We start from the raw sequence: 25,048 nt of genomic DNA on the forward strand, positions 1-25,048 counted from the left end.
ACCTGCCTAACCGCAGCTAGGACTTTTGCCTAAGTACGCTTAGGTGATCTTTTCCTACAAACTCATTCTAACTATTTAGATAACAAATAATCTTAACTTTGAACCCTTTGCCATTATCAAAACTCGGGTTTGATCGTCGAATGCTTCCTGCACCAACAGTTTAACCTGGAAGCCAATCTTTGAAATAAATATTTAATTAACTTCTATAATATGGTTTAACTTAGGAGGATCACATCGGTTAAACTTGGAGTAAAAATGTTAAGTATCGTTTCCAATCCAAGTTTAACTTCTGAAGAGCAACTTGGATTAATAATGTTAAGCATCGTTTGCAATCCAAGTTTAACTTCAGTAGAGCACATGGGTAGCTAGGTTAAGTTCTGTGCTTGTACAAATTTTTGTACAGGGAAACTAAAATGATATTTCGAGTAACAACCAACACTAGCTGTGCCACTTGTTGTTTATGTTGGTTAGTCCTAGGAAGATCGTACCTGTTCTACTGTATAAAAATTTTGTACAAGTGTTGAACCTGTCCTAAATAACCTATTGTGTTCTTTAGAAGTTAAATTAGGAATCGCAGACGGAACTTAACATCATTGATTCCAAATTTAACTTATTTGTTCTTAATGGTTTAGATTTGGATCGTAAGCGGAAGTTAACACTATTGATCCAAATCCACCTATGTTATAAATTTAATTTTATAAATTTAATTAAATATTAATTTTCAAAATTAGCTTCCAGGACTGCATGGCGAGGCACATGGCCTTCTTGGGTATAGTGTGATGACCCCACCCTCCTCCTACTGGTCTGTGGGAGTGTGGTCGTTACTTGACTATTAACTTTACTTAACTAATCTTGCTCACATGTTGATAGTTATACTTATAACTCTTTTACAAACTTGAAACATGCGATAAGTAACAGCTGAAAACATAAATAACTCATCTATACATTCTACTCAAGCATTTGTTCTCAACTAAAACTATATATCAATCTGAACATGCATGAAACAATAATACAACTCAAATAATTGAACTAATGTGCATAGCAATTTAAGCGGCAAAATTCTAAATACAAAATCTTAATGAATTCTTAAGCAAAATCCCAAGGCTTCCATAGTCCAGATATTACACATCCATCCACACCTCCTTGTCGCCTCTCTTCACTATAACTTTCCTTTTCCTTTATCTGCAGTAAGAGGAAAATGCAACTATAAGCAGAATGCTTAGTAAGCGCTATCTAACTCACAAAACTCGAATATGCGGGTGTATAAAAAGGAATCTAGGAACTGAATGCTTTAAAAGAAAACTTCTCATGTTCATCTAATAGCAAAGGAATTAAACACACTGAAATGCTAAACATGTAAAGATGCTCAACTAATAGCAGTAAGAACAATCTAAACAACATGCTAGCATAAAAAAAAAAAACTAAACTTGCTGATTTTTAAACTTATGTGAAACTTATTTCACTTGTTAAAAAACTTATACTTTTATACTTCAAAATAATAATAAACTCTCTCTTGGGCCCAGGCGTAGTACCAAAGCGCGCTCCCTAATAGAAACTGAGGTGGCGAGCCACCAGTCCTACGAGGGTAAAGACCTTGGTCTTACCAGGGCCGAGACCTCAGAAACGGTCACCTGGATTTATTTAACAACAACCTCGGAAGTCGGGTACTAGCCTCTTCAAGTAAAATATTTATTACTTGTTAATACTTCTAATAAAAGAATGCCTCGGCAAAACTGCAATACTTAAACAAATTATAAACCGTCACGCTTAAACAATTCTAAAATTGTAATACTTAACAAAATTTGCACTATGATACTTAACAAAATCTGCACTGTAAGCTTAACAAAATCTGCACTATAATACTTAACAAAATCTGCACTGTAAGCTTGACAAAAATCTGCACTATAAGCTTAACAAAAATCTGCACTATAAGCTCTAAAGGGGTTGTTCGTGCCCCCTTTACAGCACAAAATAAAATTGAAACTTGTTGGAATTAAAGCCTATGTGAAGCTTGTTGGAATTTCAAACAAAACCCACAACATAGCACAAAACCGAATTACACAGAAAACTCAAAAGAAAGCTACTCGTGCCCTTTCACAGCACAAAAATCGGATTGCACAGAAAACTCAAAGGAAAGCTACTCGTGCCCTTTCACAGCACAAAAATCCAAATTGCACATAAAGGTCTAAAATCTCATGCTTGAGTCAAACAAAAAGATTTAAACTGAAATACTAAAACTATAAGCACAAACTGAAAACTAGGGTTCGGATTATAACACTTGGAGCAATCAATCACACACACATGCTAGGGTTCCACGGCTACCACAACCTTTGCAACATCAAGGAAAAAAACAATCTCAGAACTACTCTTACTGTAGGTGAGAGCACTTACCTTCTTCTTGGACTTACAACCGAACAAAAAGGGACTTCTAGGGTTTCGGAGATTGCAAGTTTCGGCCTCTTCTTCGTGCCCTCAGGTTCTCCTTGACGAGAGAATCGTGAGGATGTGAAGAACTCACGAAATCAAACCTTGGCCGGCCACCGGAGAGGAACCCTAGTTCCGGCTTGTTTCCGCCCGAGCAGAGACACCGTCGCACGCGAGAGAGGAGAGGAAATTTAGGTCTCGGCAATTAAAAGCCTAAGCTGCTCTCTTATCTCCCTTTATAATACCTAGATATTTCTGTTATCTATTACTGCTTAAATTAATTTCGCCCGATATTTGCTCAGCATGGCCCGCTTGGCCGCTTGGCCATCGTGCTTCGCTTAAGTCTTGGACCGGGTCGGAGGTCGCGGGTTCGAACCTCGGCAGAAACTATTTTTACCTAAGTATTTTTTGTTATTTATTACTGCTTAAGTTTATTTCGCTATCTATTTGATCAGCACGACCCTGTTGGGTTCCTGGTCATCCCAAACAATTTAAGACTTTGTTTAACTAGAGGTCTCCGGTTCGATCCTCGGTCGAACCTCTTTATTTTTTACAACTTCTTTCTTGTGGTAAAAATACCAAACGAACTCCGAAAATTACATAAAAATATTCTAAAAATCTCTAGAATATTTCTAAAGCATTTCTAATTATTTATAAGTACTATTAGGACTCGTAATGAGAAATTTGGGTTGTTACATATAGGAGCAACCACTACCGCCTAGATAAAACCTTTTAAGGAAAGCTAATATTTAATTTCCTTATATAACTCTAGGTTTAACCAAAAAGAACAATCGAATCACAAATTTGAAAAATAAAGAAAACACAAACATGAATTACTAATTCGAAAAACTAGATCTAATGCCTCTTGTGTTTGGAATTTATACAAAGAAAAATAACTAGTATGATACGGAAGAAAATTACTAGTTATACCTTCTCTTTGTATGCTAATGACCTCAAGATCTTCGACCGTATTTCTCGCCTCACCTTGGATGTCGTGTGGGTGACGATCCTCCAAGATGAACACCACCCAAAGAGTTTTCTTCTTCCTCCTCTAATATTCGGCCACCACCACCACCAAGGAGCAAAAGAGAGCAAAGGGAAAAGAGAAGGAGAGAGGGGGCCGGCCACCAAGAGGAACTCCACCAAGGGAATAAGAATTGTTATCTTATGAGGCCTCCCCACCCTTTCTTTTATATTACTTGCTCAAGGTAAATAAGGAAAGACTTTTTATAAAAATTAAAATCTTCCTTAAGTTTTTCCTTTTCCCTTTTAATTTTTCCTTTTCTTTCCTCTTGATTGAATCAATCACCAATCAAGGATCAATTTGATTGGATTTAATTTAGCCGGCCCCTTGCTTGGGCACCAAGCAAGGGTGACCGACCACTATAAGGAAAGAAATAAATCTCTTGTAAAAATTTTAAAAGCATAGAAGGAATGCTCTTATAAAATTTTACAAGCTCTCTTTTGATTTCCTAAAGTGGATGTTAAAAAAGAAAAATTTTAAAAATTAAAACCAAGTTTTAAAATTTAAAACATCTCTTCTAAAAGTTTCCTTTTTTAACATGGTAACAAAAAAAAGGAAAGTTTCAAAGATTAGAACCAAGTTTTAAAATTTAAAACTTCTCTTCTAAAATTTCCTTTTTTAACATGGTAACAAAAAAAGGAAAATTTTAAAGATTAGAACCAAGTTTTAAAATTTAAAACTTCTCTTATAAAATTTTCTTTTTAAACATGGTTACAAAAATTGAAAATTTAAATTAAAACTTCTCTTCCTTTTTTTCTTAAAACCATGAGGATGGTTAAAAAAGGAAAGTTTTAAAACTTTTAAACTTTCTATTAAACCATGTGGCCTAATTCAAATAAGGAAAGTTTTTAAATTTAAAATCTCTCTTTTAAAACTTGTAGTTTTCTATAAAGAGAAGATTTTAAAAATTCAAAACACCCCTCCTTGTTTGAATTAATATGGTCGGCCCCCTCTGTTGGGACTAAATATGTAGCTAGAGGGGGGGGGGGTGAATAGCTCGGTGCGCTCGTCGTGCTCTTCATTGCTTGTTTCTTCAAAGATATGCAGCGGAAAATACAAAGAAGACAAACACAACGCTAACACTAAGGATTTACTTGGTATCCACCTCAAGAAGAGGTGACTAATCCAAGGATTCACACACTCACGCACCCTCCACTAATAAAAACCCTCCTTTACGGTAACTACCGAAGGCGGAGAAGCCCTACAAGTTGACACTACAAGAAGAAAGGGAAATGAAACAAAATACAAGCAAAAGCTTACAAGTTTGCATAAGAAAATCCTAACCTTAGCTTTCTTCTTCTTATTGTAGATCCGCCTCTTGACTTGGAAAAACCTCCAAGAACTTCAAGAATTGGCGGTGAGAACTCTATCGAGTGGCTGTGGAAGCGCTGTGAAGATCTGAGATGAAAATCGTGAGCTCTGCCGAAGGAATCGCACGCCAACGGCTAAAAACGACGCCAACGGTCGAATCCCAATCGATTGGATTGCTGCCAATCGATTGTGGAGGCTTTGGATCGATCAACCGATTGATCCAGAGTGCCTCTGTGCTCTCGGGAAAACACCTGGATTGATCGGCTGATCGATCCAGGGCTTATCGCGTAGAATCGCACCTCCCAATCGATCACCCGATTGATTGGAGGCTCCCAATCGATCGGCTGATCGATTGGGAGGCTTTCTGTTCGCGCGACACTTCTCCCCAATCAATCCACTAATCGATTGGGAGGAGACTTGTCGCGGGGACTCACCCAATCGATCAGCCGATCGATTGGGCATGAGGCAATCGATCGGCTGATCAATCCAGCTTAGGTTTTTTGTCCAAAACCAAGTCCAAAGTCCCCTAAACCAACATCCGGTCAACCATGACCTGTTGGTACATCATTCCTAGCATCCGGTCACCCTTGACCTGCTAGGACTCCCTCACCAAGTGTCCGGTTAATCCCTTTGACCCACTTAGACTTCCACCAGATGTCTGGTCAACCTTGACCCATCTGGATTTCCTCGTGCCAAGTATCCAGTCAATCCCTTTAACCTACTTGGACTTCTCAACACCAGATGTCCGATCAGCCTTGATCCATCTGGATTTCCTGTACCTGGCTTCACTCACCAGGTCTTTCCATTGTCCGGCTTCACTCATCGGGACTTTCCCCTGCCTGGCTTCACTCACCAGGACTTCCCTTCTGCCCAGCTTCACTCAGTAGGACTTCTCATTTGTCTGGCTTCACTCACCAGGACTTTCCTCCTGCCTAGCTTCACTCACTAGGACTTTCACCTGGCTTCACTCACCAAGATTTTCTTCCTGCCTAGCTTCACTCACTAGGACTTTCACCTGGCTTCACTCACCAGGAATTTCTTCTTACCTAGCTTCACTCACTAGGTCTTTCACCTCTGCCTAGCTTCACTCACTAGGACTTTCACATCAAGTATCCAGTCAGCCTTGACCTACTTGACAACACTCTTCCCACATGAACAATTGCACTTGCAATCTCCATGTATTGTCTTCATATATTGTCAAACATCGAAACCCAAACATCAAGACTCGAGCTTGACTCAATTCAAGCTCAGTCAACTAGGTCAACCTTGACCTAGGGAATATTGCACCAACACCCTCTTGCTTGGGCACCAAGCAAGGGGTCGACCCCTTAAGAGGACAATGTGCCCAGCCCTTGCTTGGTCACCAAGCATTGGGTCGGCCCCTTTCTTGGACACCAAGATGGGCTTATATTTGGATGGACTTGAGGCTTTAATGAGGCTACGATAGGGACCTAGAGGAGAAATTGTTTTGGCCTTCCGATGAGCTCAAGTATCCCGTGTTCACCCCGAACACACAACTCAAGTTCATCGATAATAACTCATTCCACTAGAGAGTTACTATCGCACTACCGCACCAATCCCAAATTACATTATGGGCTCCTTCTTATCATGAGTGTGTTAGTCTCCCTGTGTTTAAGATTACGAATGTCCATTAATTTAATGAGTTACTAACAATTTATTTTAATTAATATCTATCTCCGAGAGTAGTACCACTCAACTTTATCGTCATGTTGGACTAAGTCCACCTGCAGGGTTTAACATGACAATCCTTATGAGCCCCTCTTGGGGACATTCTCAACCTAGATAACTAGGACACAGTTTCCCTCTATAATAAACAACACACACTATAAGTAATAGCATTTCCTAACTTATCGGACCTATTGATTTATTGAGCTAAATCTCACCCTTTGATAAGTCAAAGAAATAAATATTAAATATATGTGTTTGTTATTATATTAGGATTAAGAGCACACACTTCCTTAATAACTAAGGTCTAGTTCTTTTATTAAGTCAGTATAAAAAGAACTTTCCTTAGATGATCCTGCTCAATACACTCAGAGTGTACTAGTGTAATTTATTAGTCAAGATAAACTAATACCTAATTACACTACGACTATTCCAATGGTTTGTTCCTTTCCATCTTAGTCGTGAGCTACTGTTTATAATTTATAAAGAAATGATAACATGATCTTCTGTGTGTGACACCACACACCATGTTATCTACTATATAAATTAATTGAACAATTATATTTAACAAATAAATACAGATATTGACCATTGTGATTCTTTATTTCTAAATAAATGTTTATACAAAAGCTAGGTTTTTAGTATACACTCTAACAATCTTCCACTTATACTAAAAGACTATGCTGCCATATATCCTGCCATACATCTGATTCCCTACCTTTCTGTTGGAGTGTATACTGAAAGCCTAAGCTTTTGTAAACAATTGTTTTAAATAAAGAATCACATTTGGTCAAATTATCTACATTTGTTTGTAGTTGTTCAATTAATTTATATTGTAGATAACATAGTATGTGGTGTCACATACAGAAGATGATGTTATCAGTACCTTATAAATTATAAACAGTAGCTCACAACCAAAATGGAAAGGAACAAACCATTGGAAGGTCGTAGTGTAATTAGGAATTAGTTTATCTTAACTATTTAATTACACTAGTACACTTAGAGTGTATTGAGTAGGACCATTAGAGGTCGTTTCTTTTATACTGACTTTATAAAGAAATAAAGACCTCAGTTATTATGGAAGTGTGTGCTCTTAATCCTAATATAATAACAAGCACATATATTTGATATTTATTTCTTTAATTTATCAATGGGTGAGATTTAGTTCGATAAATCAATAAGCCCGATAAGTTGGGAAATGATATCACTTATAGTGTGTGTTGTTGATTATAGAAGGAAACTGTGTCCTAGTTATCTAGGTTGATAATGTCCCCAAGATGAGCTCATAAAGATTGTCATGTTAAACCCTGCAGGTGGACTTAGTCCGACATGATGATAAGGTTGAGTGGTACTATTCTTGGACTAAGATATTAATTAAATGAGTTGTAAGTAACTCACTTAATTAGTGGACATTCAATATCTTAAACACAGGGAGACTAACACACTCATAATAAGAAGGAGCCCAAAAATGTAATTTGGGATTGGTGCGATAGTTCAATGATAGTTCTCTAGTGGAATGAATTATCATTGATAAAATTAAGTTGTGTGTTCGGGGCGAACACGAGATGCTTAATTTTATCGGGAGACCAAAACCAATTCCTCTTCTCGGTCCTTATCGTAGCCTCTTATTTATAGAGTACTATACCCACCTATACCCACCTTCTATACCCACCTAATGTGGTCAGCCAAGATAGCTTGGGAATCAAGCTAGGGCCGGCCTAAGCATGGCTTGTGGGTGGCCGGCCCTAGCTTGAACCCAAGCTAGAGGGGCCGGCCATATTTAATTAAAAAGAAATTTTAATTTTAATTTTTATTATGTGGAAGATATAATTTATTAAAGAGAATTAAAATTAAAATGTCTTTCTTAAAAGGATCTACAAAAGATTAAAAGAAAGAGATTAGATCACTTTCCTTATTTGTAGATTGGAGAGAGATTTTATTTTCTCTTTAAAAATTATTCACATGTTGAGAAATTAAAATTATGGAAATTTCTTTTGATCAACCATGAAGGAATTATTATGGAAAAATTTTATTTTAACTTTTTCCGGAAGCAAATAAGGAAACTTTAATTTTTCTTGTGGAAAAAAATTTCCTTATTTGCTCTATTGATGTGGCCGGCCATAACATCTTTATTAAGGAAAGTTTGTTTAATTTTTCTTAATTAATTGTTGTCAAGGAAAATTAAGGAAATTTTATTGTGATTAAATTTCCTAATTTACCAAGACTAAGGAATATAAAAGAGGGGGTTGTGGTGCCTTCATGAGATATAACCTCTATTATTTTTCCTCCCTCTCTTATTCCTTGTTGTGGTCGGCCATCATCATCTTCCCCTCTCTTCCTCTTTGTGGTGGCCGAAACCCTCTATTGCTTGGAGCTTTTGTGGAGGCCGAATACCACTTGAAGAAGAAGAAGAAGAAGGAGAGATAGTCTTCATCCCTTGAAGCTTGGTTGGTGTTTTTCTTCTTCCTTGGTGAAGCTCTCTTGTTTTGGCCGAACCTAGCTAGGAGGAGAAGAAGGTGGTTGGTGGTTTCTCATCTCGGAAGATCGTTGCCCACACAACGTCCGAGGTTAGAAGAGGAATACGGTAGAAGATCAAGAGGTCTTTCTAAAAGGTATAACTAGTAATTTACTTTTCCGCATCATGCTAGTTATTTTTGGAAATAATACCAAATACAAGAGGCTTACGATTCTAGTATTTCGAATATATTTTTCGATGTTGTGTTCTTTTGTTTTATTTTTTCCTTGTGATTTGATTGTTCCTTTCGGTTAACCTAAAGTTATTTTAGGAAATTAAATATTAGCTTTCCATAAGAGGTTTTGTCTAGTCGGTGGTGGTTGCTCCCATATCCAAGAAGGTCATGTGCCTCGCCACGTATGTACTGGGAACCAATTATGGAAATTAATATTTAACGGAATTAATAACTTAGGTGATTTGGATCAAACGTGTTAAGTTCCGCAGGAGATCCAAGTCTAAACCTAAAAGAACAAATAGATTAAGTTTTGGATCAAACGTGTTAAGTTCCGCAGGCGATCCAAAATTTAATTTAAAAGAACACATGGTAGCTAGGAAAAGGTTCATACCTTTGTACAAAATTTTTGTACAGTGGAACCTCTAGGTTTTCCAAGTAGCAACCAACAATTGGTATCAGAGCTAGGGTTTTGCCTCTGTGTATTTGGTATTTAGAATTATTATGCACATGTCATACATAATTTAGGCAGGTTAATAGTAGGATGTGCTAACTTTGTGGATGCAGGATCCAACTATTATGGCTTTTAGTTATTATGTGTGTGATTGGACCCTTGGACATGTCAAGGGCATTTATATGTGTGTGCATGATTGTATTATAAAATACAGCAGGAGCTGTATTTAGTTTTATTAGGATTTTATTTTGATCTAGATACATGTACATTCCTTTTATGGAATATAGGATCAAAATTGTAAAATTCTATTTATGTCGCGGATCGAATCTTGTAAAGCGTGGAACCTTCGAAGGACCAGAGACACAGCGGAATAAGGAGCAAGATAGATGCGACAGCTAGACCCGGTGGTGGTGGCCAAATATGGCAGCAGCTTGGGATGACAACACACGGAGGACAACCAAAGATAAAAGCCATAATAGTTGAAAATTAGTGCATGGTTCTGTGGCCGAAAGGTCCAGGGGTCGATCCCTGGGGTGTCACTGCCTGGGGTTAACGTCTCCGCCATGCACTTTCCACCTGCATTTACCTCCCTCCATATCCATGGGACCGGCTCTAGGGGGGTCGCTGATGTGGCGGTTCCACATAATAGTTGAAAATTAGATTTTTCTATTTATTGCTTTTATATTGTGATGTGTGTGCATGTTAGTATACTTGTTTAGTAGGCTAGCATAGTTAAAATTCCTCATTTATAAATAACTAAGTGGGAGAGGGATTTTTGAATAAATCCCATGGTCTCCATTACTGGTTTGTAAGTGATGCAAACAAGCTTGCGCTTGGCTCTGAGTGCCTTCCTCCATATCGGAGGAGCTTGTTTATGGATCACTAGAACAGACTTCCATTTTGGATGACTATAGGAAGTTAATTAAGAGCGTGTGTTCTTCCCCAACGGAAGGGGCATAATCTTATTAATGAACTTAGTGTCAAGTAATGGTATACACTTAGACACATCTAATAGTTTCCTCCCCATCGGAGCCACTGCTATTATTTGTGTGACCAAAAGACACCAACTATTAATTTTATTTGTCAAAAAGTTAGGTTGACAAGATAATAAAATTAATGGGTTTAAACCCTCCTTTTACAAATGTTGAATTTGTATACGTCCACACTAACGTGACATACAAAATTCACGGTGTTTTGAGGTGTTGGTTAATTTAAAATAGTATTGTTTGAGGAATCAATATTATTCTAAATTTAGAGTCCTGACCAAAAGTTATTTGTGATTCTTAGGATGACTTTCAACCCACTGTCCATCATACTACAACAGAATAGACTTACTGGTCCTAACTACATAGATTGGAAAAGAAACCTAGATATTATTCTTACTGCTGAAAGCTATAAATTTGTACTGACTGAGACTTGCCCTGATGCACCCAATGGTGAATCTACCCAAGAGGAGATTGAATATCATAAGAAATGGGTAAAAGCAGATGAGATGGCGCGGTGTTACATTTTGGCTTCAATGTCAAATGTATTGCAACATCAGCATCAAGATTTACCAACAACTTATGATATCATGAACAATCTCAAGGAACTCTTTGGTCATCATGACAGGGCTTCTAGGCAAGAAGCCATGAGAAAGATAATGACAGCCACCATGCAAGAGGGTACTCCTATGAGGGATCATATCCTAAAGATGATGGCTTATCTGAACGAAATACAAATCCTTGGAGGTGAAATTGATGGGGAAACCTAGATCAATATGATCCTCCAAACACTACCGAGAAGTTTTGAGCAGTTCCGCCTGAACTATAATATGAATAAGAGGATATATTCATTAGCGGAACTACTGACAGAACTCCAGGCAGTAGAAGGATTATTTCGTCATAATTCTCAGATTCACTATGCTGAAAATGGTTCTACTTCTAAACCGAAAGGAAAGAAGAAGAAGAAACAAGTTGGCTCAGCAAAGAAGGTGAATAAATCTCAGAGTATAGGATTTAAAGCTGGAGTGAAGAAGCTGAAGGGCAAGTGCTTCATCTGCAAGCAGTCAGGACATTGGAAGGCGGACTGTCTTCGTAGGAATCAAAACAAAGGTATATCTCATGCTCTAGTTGTTGAAACATGTTTAGCGGTGTTATCTACCAGCACCTGGTGTGTAGATACGGGAGCCACTGATCATGTCTGCAATTCCTTGCAGGGGTTCCAGGAAACCCGACGACTATCTGAAGGAGACATTACCGTCCATATGGGCAATGCTACTAAAGTGGCAGCTGTTGCAGTGGGAGACGTCTACTTATCTTTTAGTAGAAATAGAAATTTGGTTTTAAGAAATTGTCTTTATGTACCCAGTTTTAGAAAGAATTTAATTTCAGTTCTAAACTATTTTTAGATGGATATTCAGTTTCTTTTAGTAACGATGTAGTTATTAAAAGAAATAAAGTGATTATCTGTTATGGTGCATTAGTTGGAAATTTGTATACATTAAATCTAATTTCTCCCACAAAGCAAAATAAGGAAATTTATAACTCATCTTCTAATTCAAATAAGAGAAAAGAACCTTCAGAAATGAATCAAGCATATCTTTGGCATCTAAGGCTAGGTCATATTAACTTAAGCAGGATTCAGAGGCTTATAGCCGATGGACATTTGGGTTCATTAGAGTTGGAAAATTTTCCAACTTGTGAATCTTGCTTGGAAGGTAAAATGACTAAGAGGTCGTTCAAGGCCAAGGGGTATAGAGCCAAAGAAGTGTTAGAATTGGTTCATTCTGATTTGTGTGGTCCTATGTCTATCCAGGCAAGAGGTGGTTTTGAATATTTCGTCTCTTTTATAGATGATTATTCAAGATACGGATACATTTACCTAATGCGCCGCAAGTCCGAGTGCTTTGATAAGTTCAAAGAATACAAGGCTGATGTGGAGAAACGACTAGGTAAAAGTATCAAGACACTACGGTCTGATCGTGGTGGCGAATACCTCTTAGGAGAGTTTAGGAATTACTTATCAGAGGTCAGGATTCAATCCCAATTATCTGCACCTGGAACACCCCAACAGAATGGTGTGGCAGAACGAAGGAATAGGCCTCTTATGGAGATGGTTAGATCGATGATGAGTTATTCAGAATTACCAAATTGCTTTGGCTATATGCTCCAGCAACGCACATTCCGAACTTAGTACCTTCTAAATCGCTTTCTACTCCCATGCAATGTGGAATGAGCGAAAATCCGCCTAAGACATATTCGATTTGGTAGTCCAACATGTGCGAAACCAGATCTCGATAAGTTAGAATCTCATCAGAAGTTCTGTTTGCAGGATATCCCAAAGGAACGAAAGGTGGTTTATTTTATAGTCCTAAAGACCGAAGGTCATTGTTAGCACCAATGCCCAGCTTTTTAGAAGAAGACTATATAATGGATCACAAGCCCAAGAGCAAAGTTGTTTTAGAAGAACTAAGAGAGGACACGCCTACCTTAGTACCAACAAGACAAGATGAAGTACCACAAGAGACCGCAACACGTGTCACACATGATACACAACCACGGACTGTGCCTCGTCAGAGTGGGAGGGTTGTAAGGCAACTGATAGATTCATGTTTTTGGGAGAGTCTTGGACTTGGTCCTGGTAAACATGAACTTGATCCCGATCATATGATGAAGCACTCCAAGATATAGATCGAGATCTTGGCAAAAGGCGATGAATACTGAAATAGAGTCTATGTACTCTAATAAGGTCCGAGCTTGTAGAACCACCGATGGTGTAAAAGCCTTGGATGCAAGTGGATTTACAAAAGGAAAAGAGGGATGATGGAAGGTAGAAACCTCAAAGCTAGGCTTGTTGCGAAAGGGTATACTCGTAAAGAGGGAATCGATTATGAGGAAACATTTTCACCCAGTAGCTATGCTTAAGTCTATCCGATACTCTTATCCATTTGCTCATATGGATTATGAGATTTGGCAAATGGATGTCAAGACCTTTCCTTAATGGAAGTCTTGAAGAGAACATCGATATGAAGCAACCGTAAGGGTTCATTGAAAAGGCAAAGAGCATCTAGTGTGCAAGCTCAATCGGTCCATTTATGGATCAAGCAAGCTTCAAGATCTTGGAACATCCGGTTTAATGAAGTGATCCAGTTATGGATTTATTCAAAGTCCGGATGAGTCTTGTATATATAGAAGTGTAATGTAAACGTGGTGGTATTTCTTGTACTATACGATGATATTTTGTTAATTGGCAACAATGTCAAGGTATTATCGACGTAAGGGTATGGTTGTCCAAACAATTTGATATAAAGGACATAGGAGAGTGTGCACATTCTTGGGATCAAAGTAATAAGGGATCGCAAGAAAAGAATGTTGTGTCTGTCCCAAGCTTTGTATATAGATACAATCCTTGCTCGTTTGCAGGATTCCAAGAAAGATTTCTTACCTTTTAGGCATGGAATAGCTCTATCTAAAGAGATGTCTCCAAAGACATCAAAGGAGATAGAAGACATGAAAGCAGTTCCTTATGCTTCATCGTAGGAAGCCTTATGTATGCAATGCTATGTACGAGACCCGATAGTTGTTTTGTCGTAGGCATGGTCACAGATATCGAGTAACCTCGGACAAAGACATTGACATGTAAAACATATAAAAGTACCCGAGAAGGACTAGAGATTATATGCTAGTTTGCCATGCATTGATTTACTCCCTGGGTTACACGATCTGATTTCCAATCGATAGGGACAACAGAAGTCTACATCAAGCTATGTGTTTACTTTAGGAGGTGGAGCCATTTCATGGAGGAGTGTTAAGCGAAATGCTTTCGGACTCAACCATGGAAGTCGAGTATGTAGCAGCCTCGAGGCGCCTAGAAGCAGTATGGCTCAGAAACTTTCTAATGGACTTAGATGTGATTCCTGGTTTGCCCAAAATCATCACAATTTATTGTGATAATAGCGGTGCAGTTGCAAACTCGAAGGAACCACGAGCTCATAAGGCAAGTAAAGATATAGAGCGCAAGTACCACCTGATACGAGATATCGTGAAGCGAGGAGAAGTTGTCATCGCCAAGATTGCATCAGCTGATAACCTGGCAGATCCTTTCACTAAGGCCCTTCCGGCGAAAGCTTTCGATCGGCATGTGGAGGGAATGGGAATCAGATGTATGGCAGAAGATATGGCAGCTTAGTCATTAGTATAAGTGGGAGATTGTTGGAGTGTATACTGAAAGCCTAAGCTTTTGTAAACATTAATTTGTTTTAAATAAAGAATCAAATTTGGTCAAATTATCTACATTTGTTTGTAGTTATTCAATTAATTTATATTGTAGATAACATAGTATGTGGTGTCACATACAAAAGATGATGTTATCAGTACCTTATAAATTATAAACAGTAGCTCACGACCAAAATGGAAAGGAACAAACCATTGGAAGGTCGTAGTGTAATTAGGAATTAGTTTATCTTAACTATTTAATTACACTAGTACACTTAGAGTATATTGAGTAGGACCATTAGAGGTCGTTTCTTTTATATTGACTTTATAAAGAAACAAAGACCTCAGTTATTATGGAAGTGTGTGCTCTTAATCCTAATATAATAACAAGCACATATATTTGATATTTATTTCTTTAATTTATCAATGGGTGAGATTTAGTTCGATAAATCAATAAGCCCGATAAGTTGGGAAATGATATCACTTATAGTGTGTGTTGTTGATTATAGAAGGAAATTATGCACTACAACAAAAACCCTCATAGACATCGGTTTTCCACCGGTGTCTATTTCATTTTCGACCGATGTCTATGAAGCCGATGTAAAAGGTCTGTCATTTTAGACATCGGGTTAAAACCGGTGTAGTATCACTTAACGACATCGGTCTTCGAATCGGTTATTAACCGGTGTAGTATCACTTAACGACACCGTTTCATCAACGGTGTAAAACCGATGTAATATTGTATGTTAACAACACCAGTTTTGGCAGCGGTAAATGACCAATGTAATATTAGTTAATAACACCGATTTTGCAACGGTTGAAAATTGATGTAATATCAGTATTTTTTAACAGCGCAAATTTGATTTTCGAAACAATGAAAAACCGACAGTAACAAAAAAAATACACAAATATTCACAAATTACACAAATATTCTTCATTCAACAGTATTCATAAAATACACAAATATTCACAAATTACATAAATATTTTTCTTACAACATTATCCATAAAATACACAAATATTCTTTTTACATCAAAAGCTAATAGATATCAGAATCAAGGTAGAACATTGTTTTAACAACACATCAAGGTAGACATCGTGAGTCAAAAATCAAGCTGAGGCTACATTAAATTATGAGAATCAGAATATGTTCAACTTGCTATCCTGCTCCATTCTTCTTGCGCCTTTCATTTCCCTAATCTCGCCGCTTTTCACCTTCAAATGCCTAGTTTTCTAAGTTAAAACATCCACTACTGTTCTAATCTGTCAAACAAAAGTATCATTTGGTCTACTTAACTACAGCAAAAAACAAAAACAAAAGAATTATACATGCTGCAGAGTAAGGCCATATTGATAACAGGTAGTCAAAGATTGTAAACCTCAAATTTCATTCCCATGCTCTGATGAATCAAGGTATAGCAAGATTTTAAGATTTACGAATTACTAAACAAAAATATCATGAGGAAGAATCTATAGAAGTACCTGGACAACATGGGAAAATTCATTAAGGAATACATTTTGTGTGGCTAGGGACAGATGACTGCAAGCCAAAACCTCCAGCATATGCTTGATAGCCAAATCAAGAACTCCAATAAAAGAATACCACGTAAGTAAATGGAAGGAGATAAGGTCAAAAGCATCAAAGATAAATACACAAATATACAAACAAAGTATAGAGAACCTTCCAACATTGTAGTGAACATGATCAGATATATAACTCCAACCATTTTCTCTGTAAACAAAGAGTGCATTCCTGTAAGCTCGAATCACATGTTGTCTCTAGATTTTACAGAATGAATGTTTTACAATTAGCACATAAAACTTTGAACATGCTTTAAATATCTGAGACCGGTTTCAATATGAAGATGAATTTGACATGCAATCGAGTACCTGATCAGAAATGTAGTAACGATTTCCAGACAAAACAAGATGAAAACCATACTTGCGTAACATTGGTGGAATGGAAAGCAAATAGCAGTAGGATGCTTGTTCAAGCATCACAGCTGCATGCAGAGAAGGCTCCTGATGAAATATGTATATTAGTTGCACGCTTAGACACTCAGGTTTAGTTAATTTTATTTACACGCTTATAAGATACTGGTTGAGAAAGACAATGGGAACCATATGACATTATAAGAAATGAACTAGGATTTACCTATTCTAGACTCTAGCTGAATCACTTATTGTTCTAACTTCTAACTATGGCTCATTTATGAAAATAGATATTAATGTAATGTGTTTTTTTTTTAAATATTATTATGATGTAGATATGAATAATTGGCATAATTTGCTTTTAGAAAATACTATTCTGATATACTGATGATGTATAAAGGAATTAAATGGACCAAAAGAACAAGTGTAATCAAATATAATTTTTTTTTTTAAGCAATAGGATAGTGTTTAACTATGAGGCATTGAAATGACAACCAAACCCGATAAATTCAACATGTGGGAATCAAATTATCATTAGCAGGATAATAATATCATAAGGAACATTACATGAACACTTTTTTGACACATCCGAAGGCTAAAAGAATCATGTTTACGGATCTTTCACACAAGTATATCAAATTGTTTGATTTTACAAGCAAGATACTCTCAGTTTAAAGTAGAAAATATACCAAAACTATGTAATATCAGATCTTAATATATTACAGAACATGGAAAAAAAATTAAGAACCCAGACTTCTAGAAAATCAACATAAATACCTCATTAGAAGGTACTTTTAAGCATGCCCGCAATGTTGGATTCTCCAATTTCTGAAGTAATACCCCAAGAGAAGGAAATCCTAATTTTGCCAAAAAAAAATAAAAAAATCTAACTGTCATTTATAAAAAAATATGATACACACACGCACATCAATACTAGAGGTGCAAACGAATCAAGCCAATTCGCGAGTTTTCCAAGCTAGCTCACAAAATATTTGATTCGTATTCGAAATTATTGAATTCGAGCAGAACTCGAACATGTTCAATAATTTTTTCGGGCCAAATTCGAACCCATAATATTTTGTTAGATTGTTCACGAGCTGCTCGCGAGCTGAACTCGAATTGAATTCTAATTATTTTAACATTATTTTAACTTAAATATATTCAAATTAAGATTTGAATAATTGGAACAAAATTCGAATTTAAGTCATTTCGAATTATAGTTCGAATATGCTCAAATCAAGGTTCGATCAATTCAAATCGAACTCGAGCTCGAATTTTATTTTGAATCGAGCTCGAGACAAAATTATTTGTATTTTCAAGCTTCGAATATCATATATATTTTTTGAGTTTGAACTCAAATATCAATATTTTCATATTATTCGGCTCGATTTGATTCATTTGCACCCCTAATCTATACATGCATTTATTAAAGTGAATAACTCCAATATGATGTGAGAAGCAAAAAAAAAAAACCTATATTACCTTAAATAACATACAAAGAATTAATTAAACAACCAAACTGACAAAGGTATAAATTTAAATCTTTATGAAGACACAAGTCATAATCATGCCAAGTGGACCCAGGTAGTCTAACTAGCATACTTACAGCTTGATCAGAATAGCCATAGGTATCAGAGGTATTGCATTCTCTATATCAATTAGCTAGGAACTCTAATCAAACTAGTGGAAAACATTAGATAATTATATCTAACAATCATTCTGAACTAGATCTATCAAAATAGAATCTTTCAGATGTCAGCTTACCAGTATACTTCCCATTTCTTTCATAATCATCAAGAAAATGAGAAACCACAGTGGTTGGAATAACATATCCAATATTTTCAGTGTCTTCGGATCTGAAAACCTAAATGAAATATCTAGTGAGATATGAAAGAAGGTAGAATGCTAATTTAGGTGCAAAAGCAGTACTCAGATGCATTTCCATTAAACATTATTCTGGGACAAAATTAATCTATAAAAGATTTTTGAAAAGTTTGGAATAGATAAAGTAGGGAAAATAAAAGGCAGATTTAGCAGAAGGAATACCTGGAATGCCACACCAATACACTCACCATGATCATTGAAGGCAGGACCACCACTGTTTCCTGCAAAACAAGTATGTTTCTTTGACAACATTAATATGCTTTTACAAGAATATATCTGTACCTTGCCAGAGAAAGTGGTGCAATAACATCCAACTATCTAAAAAATAAAATGCTAGCTTTCTAGCAAGGAAACTAGGTTGAGTTACCAACCAGGGTTTATTGCAGCATTAATCTGAATACCAAGCAGATCAGAGGATCCATGAGCATACTAACCTGAAACAGAAGCAAAAAAAAAAAGGTGATTAATATTAAAAAACTCATTTGGACACCATGTTCTAAAATTTTCAACCAACTTAAAATTGATAACACTTAAGTCAACAATTTATCATCTATAAAACAATCTCAGCAAGAATATAAAATTCACCAAAAAAATACTAAAAGCTTATGATCACAATTTCATGAAATCAAACCTCAATTCGTGATACCACACCCTTTGTCACAGAGATTGTAACTCCACCAAGTGGATATCCTACAACAGTTACTGAATCCTGTGTATCATATAACTTGTTAGTTTGATGAATTTTGGAAGAACAACTAGATTAAATAACCCTATAGAAAAGAGAACCTTAGAAAATGTGAAGTGCTTTAACTTTGTGAAGCACTTGGGGGGCGGTACATGGACCGACTGACGAGGGCCCTCAGATCGTCCGCCTTCTGTGGCAGCAGTAGCTCGCACACGTCTCTCTTCTCTTTTGCAGACATCACCCTCAACTGCTCCAGCGACATGCAGATTCCAGCGGTGAGAATCGCCACGCGCTCCACCGACTCCGCCTCCATCTCCGCCAGGCGGAACGCCATGAACCCGCCGTAGCTGATCCCCATCACGGAGTACCGGGCGACCCCGAGGAGGCGCATCGCCTCCACGACGCACCGCGCCTGGTAGCCCACGGAACGGTCGGCGTAGGAGGAACGGGATCTGCCGAAGAAGAGGAGGTCCGGGATATAGAGATCGAAGGAGCGGGATAGGGCCCCGATCTGGCGCTCCCATTGCCACTTTGAGTTGCCGCCGAAGCCGTGAATGAGGAGGAGGGCAGGCTTCCGGCTGGCGCGGTGGGGGTTGGGGCCCCAGATGTGCAGCGACGCGTGGCCGAGGTCGAGCGTGACGGGTCAGAGACCGCAGCGGAGGAAGGAGAGGTGGAGCAACAACTCGCGTAGGGAGACGAAGGAGAGCAGGCGTTGGGCGGCGGCGACGACTCGGCGGAAGAGGGAGAGGAGGGCGACGGCGAGGAGCAGAAGCAGGTGGCGAAAGGATTTCGTGGATGCCATCGTGATAGAGATCGATGGGAATGGATTTAGGTTTGGGGGGAGAGGAAGGTAGGACGAGAGGCGTTGTGTGGCAGACGGTTCGAGTCGCGGTTACGCCAGACTGCCACTGCCTGCCCGCTTCACATTAATAAAACCTGCTTACCATATTGGTTTAGGTTTGGAGATAACTTTGTGAAGTGTTATAAATTTAGGTTGGTGGAAAAATTAAATTAGTATTTTTGGTTCATTAACATCGGTTTTTAAAAACCGCTGTTAAAATCGGTGTCTATTAACAAAAAAAAAGACGCTCATAGACATCAGCTAAAAAACCGATATCTATGAGTGAAAATCTACGCTCATAGACATTGGTTTTTGGAAAAACCGGTGTAAAATACTCAAAGACATCGGTTTTTGCTTAAAATTGTTGTTGTTCCACCGATGTCTATGAGGGTTTTTCTTGTAGTGGTGTCCTAGTTATCTAGGTTGATAATGTCCCCAAGATGAGCTCATAAAGATTGTCATGTTAAACCCTACAGGTGGGCTTAGTCCGACATGATGATAAGGTTGAGTGGTACTATTCTTGGACTAAGATATTAATTAAATGAGTTGTCAGTAACTCACTTAATTAGTGGACATTCGATATCTTAAACACAGGGAGACTAACACACTCATAATAAGAAGGAGCCCAAAAATGTAATTTGGGATTGGTGCGGTAGTTCAATGATAGTTCTCTAGTGGAATGAATTATCATTGATAAAATTAAGTTGTGTGTTCGGGGCGAACACGGGATGCTTAATTTTATCGGGAGACCAAAACCAATTCCTCCTCTCGGTCCCTATCGTAGCCTCTTATTTATAGAGTACTATACCCACCTTTTATACCCACCTAATGTGGTCGGCCAAGCTATCTTGGGAATCAAGCTAGGGCCGGCCTAAGCATGGCTTGTGGGTGGCCGGCCCTAGCTTGAACCCAAGCTAGAGGGGCCGGCCATATTTAATTAAAAAAAAATTTTAATTTTAATTTTTATTATGTGGAAGATATAATTTATTAAATAGAATTAAAATTAAAATGTCTCTCTTAAAAGGATCTACAAAAGATTAAAAGAAAGAGATTAGGTCACTTTCCTTATTTGTAGATTGGAGAGAGATTTTATTTTCTCTTTAAAAATTATTCACATGTTGAGAAATTAAAATTATGGAAATTTCTTTTGATCAACCATGAAGGAATTATTATGGAAAAATTTTATTTTAAATTTTTCCGGAAGCAAATAAGGAAACTTTAATTTTTCTTGTGGAAAAAAATTTCCTTATTTGCTCTATTGATGTGGCCGGCCATAACATCTTTATTAAGGAAAGTTTGTTTAATTTTTCTTAATTAATTGTTGTCAAGGAAAATTAAGGAAATTTTATTGTGATTAAATTTCCTAATTTACCAAGACTAAGGAATATAAAAGAGGGGGTTGGGGTGCCTTCATAAGATACAACCTCTATTATTTTTCCTCCCTCTCTTATTCCTTGTTGTGGTCGGCCATCGTCATCTTCCCCTCTCTTCCTCTTTGTGGTGGCCGAAACCCTCTATTGCTTGGAGCTTTTGTGGAGGCCGAATACCACTTGAAGAAGAAGAAGAAGAAGGAGAGATAGTCTTCATCCCTTGAAGCTTGGTTGGTGTTTTTCTTCTTCCTTGGTGAAGCTCTCTTGTTTTGGCCGAACCTAGCTAGGAGGAGAAGAAGGTGGTTGGTGGTTTCTCATCTTGGAAGATCGTTGTCCACACAACGTCCGAGGTTAGAAGAGGAATACGGTAGAAGATCAAGAGGTCTTTCTAAAAGGTATAACTAGTAATTTACTTTTCCGCATCATGCTAGTTATTTTTGGAAATAATACCAAATACAAGAGGCTTACGATTCTAGTATTTCGAATATATTTTTCGATGTTGTGTTCTTTTGTTTTATTTTTTCCTTGTGATTTGATTGTTCCTTTCGGTTAACCTAAAGTTATTTTAGGAAATTAAATATTATCTTTCCATAAGAAGTTTTGTCTAGTCGGTGATGGTTGCTCCCATATCCAAGAAGGTCATGTGCCTCGCCACGTAAGTACTGGGAACCAATTATGGAAATTAATATTTAATGGAATTAATAACTTAGGTGATTTGGATCAAACGTGTTAAGTTCCGCAGGAGATCCAAGTCTAAACCTAAAAGAACAAATAGATTAAGTTTTGGATCAAACGTGTTAAGTTCCGCAGGCGATCCAAAATTTAATTTAAAAGAATACATGGTAGCTAGGAAAAGGTTCAGACCTTTGTACAAAATTTTTGTACAGTGGAACCTCTAGGTTTTCCGAGTAGCAACCAACAATTTCAACATGCCCATCAAAAGTTCTTACCTTAAGGGCCTTAGTGAAAAGATCTTCCAGGTTATTACTTCATGAAATCTAGGCGGCAACAACTTCTCCTCGTTTATACGATTTCTCGTATTGGGTAGTACTTGTGCTCTATTGTGTTTACTTGCCTTATGGACTTATGGTTTCTTCGAGTTTGCTACTGCACCACTATTATTACAATAAACTATAATAATTTTGGACAAATCAGAAATCATGTCTAAGTCCAACATGAAGTTTCTGAGCCATATAACTTCTATAGCTACCTCAGAGGCTGCCACATACTCAGCTTCTATGGTGGAGTCCGAAAAGCATCTATGCTTAACACTCCTCCATTGTTATGGCTTCACTTCCTAAAGTAAACATAAAACCTCGAGGTCGACTTACTATTGTCCCTATGTGATTAGAAATCAAAAAATCCGTGTAACCCACAGGGATCAAATTATCTACCTTGTATAACTAGCATATAATCTCTAGTCCCTCTAAGGTATATGCTTTACGGCAGTCTAGTGTCCCGGTTCTGAGTTAATTCGATATCTACTAACTATGCCCTGGGTAAAACAGATATCCGGTCTTGTTCACAACATAGCATACATTAGGCTTCCGACAGCCGAAGTATAAGGAACTATCTTTATGTCCTCTATCTCCTTTGATGTCTTCAGAAACATCTCTTTAGATAAAGATACTCCATACCTAAAAGGTAGAAAACCTTTCTTGGAGTCTTGTATGCTAAAATGAACTAGGATTGTATCGATTTATGAAGCTTGGGATAAATACAACATTCTTTTCTTGTGATCCCTTATTACTTTGATCGCAAGAATATGTGCGCATTCTCCCAAGTGCTTCATATTGAATTTGTTTGGACAACCATACCCTTACTTCCGATAACACTTTGATATTGTTTCCAACTACCAAAAATGTTATCTACGTATAGTACAAGAAATACCACCACGTTTTCATCACACTTCTTGTATACACAAGACTCATCTGGTTATTAAATAAATCCATAGGTCTGGATTACTTTACTAAACCTGATGTTCCAAGACCTTGAAGCTTTGCTTCAGTCCATAGACTGATTGAGCTTACACACAAGATGTTCTTTGCCCTTTGTAATGAACCCTTCTGGCTGCTTTATATGGATATTTTCTTCAAGACTTCCATTAAGGAAAGATGTCTTGATATCCTCTTGCCGAATCTAATAGTCCATATGAGCAGCAATAGATAAAAGAATTCGGATAGACTTAAGCATGGCTACCGGTGAAAAAGTTTCCTTTTTCAACAAGCCTTGCTTTGAAAGTTTCCACCTTCCCGTCTATCCCTCTTTTCCTATTGTAGACCTATTTAGACCCAATGGCTTTTACACCATCTGGTGGTTCTACAAGCTCCCAGACTTTATTAGAATACATATATTCTGTATTCATTATCTTTTGCAAAGATGCTGCATCTTTATCTTGGAGTGCTTCGTCATATGTTCAGGAATAAGGTTCATGTTTACCAAGGATCTAGTCCAAAGACTTTCCTAAAACATGAATCTTTTAGGTTGCCTAACAACCCTCCCACTACGACGAGGCACTTTCTGCAATTATGTATTATTTATGATACGTGTTGCAGTTTCTTATGATATTTCATCTTGTACAGTTGGTACTAGATTAGACGTGTCCTTTATTATTTCCTTAAGAACAAATTTACTTATGGGCTTGTGGTTTATATTATCGGGCATTGGTGCTAACAATAACCTTCTTATTTTAAGGACTATAAACCTGCTTTCGTTTCTCTAGGATAATCCACAAACAAGTGAACTCCTATTCCAACTTATCAGTGTCTCCCTTCAGCACATGTGCTAGACTACCCCAAATCTGAATATGCTTTAGACTAGGCTTACGCCCATTCTATAATTCTATGGGAGTAGAGGGTTCTGACTTAGAAGGTACTATGTTCACTTCTGTTTCTAATGTATATCCTCAAAATGAATTTGGTAATTCTAAATAACTCATCATTGATCTAACTATTTCTATAAGAGTCTTTTTCCTTCGTTCCACTACACCATTCTATTGGGGTGTACCAGGTGCAGTCAGTTGAGTTTGAATCCCGACTTTTGATAAGTGACTCCTAAACTCTCTTAAAAGGTACTCGTCACTACGATCTCGCCGTAGTGACTTGATACTTTTACTTTGATGTTTCTCCGCATCAACCTCGTACTCTTTGAACTAATCAAAGCACTTAGACTTGCGGCGCATCAAGTAAATGTATCTGTATCTCGAATAGTTATCTATAAAATAGATAAAATATTCGAAACTACCTCTTGTCTGGATAGTCATAGGATCATACAAATCAGAATGAACTAATTTCAATATATCTTTGGCTCTATACCCCTTAGACTTAAAAGCTTCTTGGTTATATTTTCTTCCAAGTAAGACTCGCAGGTTGGAAAGATTTCCACTACCAATGAACCCAAAAGTTTATCGGCTATTATCCTTTGAATCCTACTCAAGTTAATATAACCTAGCTTTAGACTCTCAAAGATGTGATTGATTCATTTCTGAAGGTTGCTTTCTCTTATTAAAGTTAGAAGATGTGTTATTAATTTTCATTTTTTCATCGTGGGAGTTAT

General features: G+C 37.4%; 1 long non-coding RNA gene and 1 pseudogene across 1 annotated transcript; both read right to left on the bottom strand.

The window, feature by feature from the left end:
* Positions 1–17,487: 17,487 nt before the first annotated feature.
* LOC122053560 lies at positions 17,488–18,792 on the bottom strand. Its single transcript, XR_006132238.1, has 3 exons — positions 18,760–18,792; positions 18,478–18,577; positions 17,488–17,570 (listed from the first exon to the last, which is right to left on the bottom strand). It is a non-coding gene; the product is annotated as an uncharacterized LOC122053560 (long non-coding RNA).
* Positions 18,793–19,403: 611 nt separating this feature from the next.
* On the bottom strand, positions 19,404–20,084 carry LOC122050192 (annotated as a pseudogene).
* Positions 20,085–25,048: the final 4,964 nt, after the last annotated feature.

The sequence above is a fragment of the Zingiber officinale genome, chromosome 3A (genome assembly GCF_018446385.1).
Source record: "Zingiber officinale cultivar Zhangliang chromosome 3A, Zo_v1.1, whole genome shotgun sequence".
Taxonomy (NCBI): Eukaryota; Viridiplantae; Streptophyta; class Magnoliopsida; order Zingiberales; family Zingiberaceae; genus Zingiber; species Zingiber officinale.